This window comes from Haliotis cracherodii, unplaced genomic scaffold (genome assembly GCF_022045235.1).
Source record: "Haliotis cracherodii isolate W230 unplaced genomic scaffold, xgHalCrac1.p SCAF_9, whole genome shotgun sequence".
Classification (NCBI taxonomy): domain Eukaryota; kingdom Metazoa; phylum Mollusca; class Gastropoda; order Lepetellida; family Haliotidae; genus Haliotis; species Haliotis cracherodii.
Window position 1 is genome coordinate 15,822,391 of NW_027266343.1, and position 6,977 is coordinate 15,829,367.

Genomic DNA, 6,977 nt, shown 5'->3' on the forward strand with positions numbered 1-6,977 from the left:
ATGTACCTGGAATATTGCTAGCTGGGTTTAAATCAACAAATAAATAAGAAACGTAAGTTACTGTTATGGCGTCCCGGGGTCACTTTGGGATTTCCTGCAAACATTAAGTTAGTTCCGGAACGTTACACTGAAATATTGTTCAATGGAGCGTTACACACAACCCACGCGTATAAGATAATATGTTATATCTGTGAACCGGTTCCTGTCTGTCTGTGAGAACGGAACGAACATAGCATAATGTATTTTATAGCAATACCATTCATGGTCTTTGATCAAAATAATACAGCCCTCTACATCACCCCTTATCACTCCTTTAGCAGTTGTGACACAGTTTCTGATGCCAAACAAACTAAATACGGATAATTACGTTCAATTATATTTGATACAGAACATAATAACAAGTATCGCCCCAGGTAACGCAGCATCAACATCACGCAGACTCAGAGTTAACGCTTCCGTCTCATGACAAACAACTCAGTCCCGTGGCTCCTCGCAAAGGAATACTGAACCGTTTCCGGTTGTCTTTAGAAGGTTCCGAAAACTAGACTCCATCCATCCATAGAAGATCAAATTTTCTCCATGACAACATGATATACATGAAGATAATGCTACGTGGACACCCCCTAGCAGCTTCCCCCGACACCCCCCCCCCCCCCTCCCGCACGCACACACACACACGCACGCGCACACACACACACACACACACACACACACACACACACACACACACACACACACACACACACACACACACAGACACACACAGACAGACACACACACACAATAAGACCGACTTGCCGTCGTCACGGTTGTATGGTATGTGTGCAGAGGAATATGATGTCCGACATGATACATCTCTGTCAAATATAGCCATCGTGCGAGGAAACAGTGACAACCCTTGAACAAGCCATCAGTAGATTCTTAATTCATATTAAACGGGGACACTGAATCATCATAATTATGTGTGGCAATTCACTTGTCCGGCATTAAAACCAAACTATCTGTCTCTGCACATGGGGGGGCAATCCGTCATCTTCAGCCTCTACGGGGATGTAGAGTACAGGCAGCACTGGTTAAATCAGCAAGTGGGGATGAGGATGCATTCTAATGAGAAAAGTAACTATTTCACCGCTCTTGTTGAGAACTATTGAAACATCTGCTACGTTTTGTGACTGCACAGATAGCAAACGCCCTTTCACAAACGCTCATTCAGAAGTTTTGCGATCACATTTGAAAATTGATAAAATTTATTATGGTATCTGATACGAACACCACTTTGGTTCTTATAATAAGAAAGACACGTATTATTTCAAACACAGGGATACAAACTTTGTTATTATGCATATACATACTTAAAGCGATACTTTGTTGGCATACATATTGGAATCATGCGGAACTATGTTATCATGCAGACTTACTTAAATCCCAGTTTTGTTATTATTCATATGCCTATCAAGCGGAGATTTGTTATGAAGATACATCCTTAAATAAGATATATAAAATTCGTAGACGATAAATCTCAAAAAACAATGACGAACGAAGTGTGGTTTATTTCACGATACACCACCGTTCTATCATGACGTCATTTCTGGACATTCGAACATATGCTCGCAACTTGATGATGTCGTAAATTGGACGACATTATTTTAGAGAGGAAAGTGTCCAGTGAGTTGATGTTGATGGGCAACGTAGATAAACGCTAGGGCCGAACGACTGCATTCAGATGTGGGTGAGATATATACGACCATCGGTAGGAGAAAAGGTACAGAAAATCGACGTGGAAATTGTGAGAATATACGTGAAATACCAAACTTAATCCCCCTGTTCGCAAGCTGGGTCCGTTTCTGGCGCTAGAACTTGCATATCCGTCAATAAACGCTAGCTGGGTCCGAATCTGTTGCTAGGCTTATATACCCGTCAGTATAGTTTAGCTGGGTCCGAATCTGTCGCTAGGGCTTGTATACCCGTCAGTGCTAGCTGGATCCGAATCTGTTGCGAGAGCTTGTATACCCGTCAATACTAGCTGGGTCCGAGTTTGTTGCTAGGGCTTGTATACCCGTCAATGCTAGCTGAATCCGAATTTGTTGCTAGGGCTTGTATACCCTTCAATGCTAGCTGGGTCCGAGTTTGTGGCTAGGGCATGTATACCCGTCAAAGCTAGCTGGATCCGAGTTTGTTGCTAGGGCTTATAGCCAAGGACAAACTTTGACAGATCATAGGCGACGTGAGCGTTGCAACAGCTTGATGCTCATAGTTAAGAAAGTCGTAACATGGTAAGAATAAATCACTAGCATATGTTATATACCCATTCCCTATTGTTAGTTCTTATACAGAAATCAGGTAAACATATCACCTTTTACGTGCGCTTCCGACTTTCACACAGAATGACGGCGAGGTCAGTTAAATTTGCAATGCTTTATTTTGCCAAATACATACCATTTTTGCAATAGGAATTTACATCTTTATATTTAAATTATATAGTTCATGCTCATGTTCATGTTCATTCATTTCATAAAACAGAATATAAGAGAGGTCCTTGAATAAACTGCAGCAATCCGAGACGGTTAATTGTGATTTGACACCCCCGATTGGCCAACCCATATTCTCCAAGGATTGAGTATGATGTGATGGTGAAAATTAGGACTTGGGTAGGAAGCAATTGCAAAGACTTGGCCGGGCGTTGAGCAGCCACCCGTCGTGAAGTGACCGATTAACTGGTTCAACATCACTCGTGCTCGGTGGAATGGAAGCACATTTGGTGTTGGTGAGGTGAAATGAGGTTTAACGTCGCGTGCAAGGTTATTGTGCTGATATAGCGACGTGTTTGTGTGTGTGTGTGTGTGGACTGATGCCGATTTTATAGTGCTAGCCCACTGAGATACGATGCCGCAGTTTATCATGAATACCCAACTCAGACACAGTATACTGACTCCGAGCCGACCAGTCATTTTAGTTCCTTAGTGCCCGGTGCAAGACAACAACCATGTTTTAACGTCTTTTGGTGTGGGATCGAACCCCGGACCTTCCTCTCTCCATGCGGACGCTCTACCACCATACCATTTACAGCTTGCATTGTCAATTTGGACTTTGTGCCTGGAACTGTGAGGTAACAAACGTCAGGTCTGATTTCTCATGTCATTACTCTAGATAACGTTTGGCAGAGATTATTTCACACTTACAGTGGCTGAACACAATTTTCTGTGCCGAATCTAACTGACATTGCTCGTGAGTTTGACTTAACGCCTCTATAGGTTACACACAACCAAATGTTTTCCCATAGACTTCTATAGTAACGTTATAAAAAATGTTTAAATAACTAAGCATTCAACAGTTATTACCTGTACGTGTGTGCACAGTTTAGAGCAGCAATAAAAAATAAAAAATGACTAGCTTAGCCAGCTCCTTTTCCGAGTACCGCAAGCTAAACACACAACCCCCAGTTTCGCACCAAATGTCACCTACTTGAAAATAACTGTGGTAGCATTCAGCATAAGTCATCGTGTTGAAAAAGACAGTTCTAAATATAGAAAAACATGGTCAGATTTAATAACTGGATGGATGTACATTTGAAAGACATAAAAATCTTACAGAATATCCTCCAGTCACAGCCTGCAGATATCTCTCGATCTGCACTGAAAACTGCACTGTCCAAACTGGTTCTGATTTGGTGTAGTAGAACCTGTAAGCGGCATTTCAGTTATATAACGGCATGTCACCTTGTTGGAGAAACGCCGCGCGTAATGCAGGTCACAGACGTTTACCTATGGTGGACCCGTGAAGATCCGGGATAGAATAGCTCTTCTGCAACCCATTCTTGCCGCAAAAGGCGACTGGGCTTGTCTTACGAGGCGACTAATGGGATCGGGTGGTCAGGCTCGCTGACGAATGGTGACAACATGACTGGTCAAATCATGCCCCTACTGCGCTCGTATTTAATGCGGCCTGATAGATATGAGCTATCTCCGGGCCACAGTGTTATATTCATCCTGCAACACGTGGGCTTCCAAGTGTCATAAATCGTTAATCAATTACACAACGTATATCAGATTTACATCCACGGACTGCCAGGATACACACATGCATCTATTCGTCAAAAAGAAATACCATTAACGCGGGGATTTCATATCTATCCAGTTACACGATGCCGCGCAATGAGTTTACATAAAGCAATCGGCCGAATATAGATGGAGTAATGTCAAGTTGCGAGCTTGAAGAATGAGCAGCCTCGGACTAGTGTTCAAGGAGTTGTATCAGTTTATTAATCATTTCAAATTATCCGCCATCGAGAAGAAACCCGAGAAGTTGAATACTCTGACAAATGTCGCGCACGTAATTGGATGTTTAGCTCTGTCGGATTCATAGATCGGTTTATCATAAATCAGATGTCGTTTTCTTCGTCGTGGCTATGTATCATTTTCACATACGTCGGGAGGCCGACATGTGCTGGATGCCGAGTTATATATACACCGTTAGCCCACCGTCTGGTCAGTAACTAACAGGTTCTCCTTCATCAGAGTGACTGTAAAACCGTTAATGTCTGCAAGCCAATTGCCAATCTGTAACAGATACTGTGGACTGTGGTCGGAAGTCAGGTTATGAATTGATATTAACTGAATCCATGGTGCAGTATTGTCAAGGCATGGACCAGTTCTAATGTTAGCAACGCACTGTATTATATTTGTTTGTTGTTTAAAGCCGCACTGTACATAATCTGTACATGATCGAGTCTGTACCAGACAATCCAGTGATTAACATCATGAGCATCGATCCGTAATTTGGATACGATGACATGCAACCAAGTCAGCGATCCTGACCACACGATCCCGTTAGTCGCCTCTTACGACAAGCATAGTCGCCTTTTACGGCAGGCATATGGCTTTGCTGAAGACCTATTCTACCCCGGATCTTCACGGGTCGCGCCGTATTATACAATGTGTTATCGTGAAGATGTCTGTATGTCTGTATATATGGAAGAGGCCAGTAGACGCGGATGGCGTTCTGGGTACAGTTTAATCAGGACATCTTGGATTTTATGTAACCTTTTCTTTTATTCTGTGCATGCGAAGCTGCAAACATTCTGACTTGAATGCCATGTGACACACAACGCACAGACATCCCAGCACAACACCCAAGCACAACAAACTACACATTTCATCATAACAAACACACAATCACACAAGACACCGTCACAAAATAACACACCATATGACACACATGATATCATACAATACACACCATACGCCATCACAGAGTCGCATAATCACACAACCCACACCTCACAACAACACAACACAGCACATCACAACATCGATCATACCTATCTCCATGTACACAACACCACACACCAAACACGACTCTATACAATTCCACAGCACCATACTACATCACAGTTGCGCCCCAGTTCATACTCTCCAAAAAAAGGAACGCACAGGGGTACATTTACAGAAAACCTTTATCATGAATGGAGATAACAAAGTGGATTAAAATCACACAGATGTCAAATATCACATGATTAGAGTCAATGGTCAGCTGCACCAAATGACAAAACTCCGTTGTCACCACAATTGTAATACTACTCTGTCAATGGTATGTGCCACTAATCATCTCTCCTCCTCAAAGGGCCTACCTGCTTCTCCACCCCTATCCCACCACTTTCATCCTCATCTCACATCTCTCCGAACCTTTTCACACCCGTCCCGCCACGCCCCACCTATCCCACCCCGACGCCCACCACTCCCATCCCATCTCAGACCACTCCCGACCCCATCTCTCTCACCCCATCTCAGACCACTCCCGGCCCTACTCCAACACTTCCACCCCATCTCAGACCACTCCCGACCCCATCTCTCTCACCCCATCTCAGACCACTCCCGACCCTACTCCAACACTTCCACCCCATCTCAGACCACTCCCGACCCCATCTCTCCCACCCCATCTCAGACCACTCCCATCCCATCCCGAACCCGCCACTACCATCCTATCCCTCCCACCCCGAACAACCACCCCCAACCCAGACATCCCACCCCGACACCCACCACTCGCATATCCTCGAAATACTGATGCAATAAAGGTACAACGGTATAGCGTCGAAACACTCAGTCTGTTAAAACGTTTTGTTTGAAATACCCTTGGATGTCTCCCATATAGTTGCAATAAGTATCCTGCCTCGACATTAATGTACCTCCTAAAACTGGGCCAGATTTCTAATCCGCAATTGCAACGTATTACCATGCCGTCTGAAAGATATGGAACCCACAGTAATCAGTCCCTGCTGGTGTTCTGTGTAGCTCATGCCAAGGCTTCGGATAACACTTCATTTTGTTTATCAGAGGACAAATTGTGAGTTGGGGGGTTCTTCTTCTGGCGTGAAATACAAACAATCCGATCCGCTGGCAACCGGTCTGTCACTTTATTAAAATTAAGCTCCACGCCTTACCATTTTACTGTTAATCTTCAACGCCAAAGAATAATCAGTCTCGATTATGTGAGAAAAATCGATTCCATAGGACGGAAAAGACAAAACAGTGATGACAATTATATGAGAGGATAATTAAAAATCATTGATGTCACCAGGTATTCAAATATTTTTTATCCAAGTCCATAATCCTTAACGTCCCTCAAAGTATGTTCGACACACCATTTTAACGTAGCCTCGACTTGACTCCACTACACCATGGAGGCGGTCTCCAGGCAGACGCTCTTATCCACTACGCCACGGAGGCGGTCTCCGGGCATTATTTTTCAGAACATATAGCATGCTAGTAAACGATATTTTTCTGTTGTAAAAGTTGAAGACGAACTATATCCTCCAGCATTTCTATCCAGCCATGCAGGTGTCAATCAATACACGTGGACTAGACCGCGATACCTCCGTCTTAATCCAGTGAGGACAAGCATGACATGCTCTACTGGCGGTACCTCCGTCTCAATCAAATGATGACAAGCATGACATGCTCTACTTGGGGTACCTCCGTCTC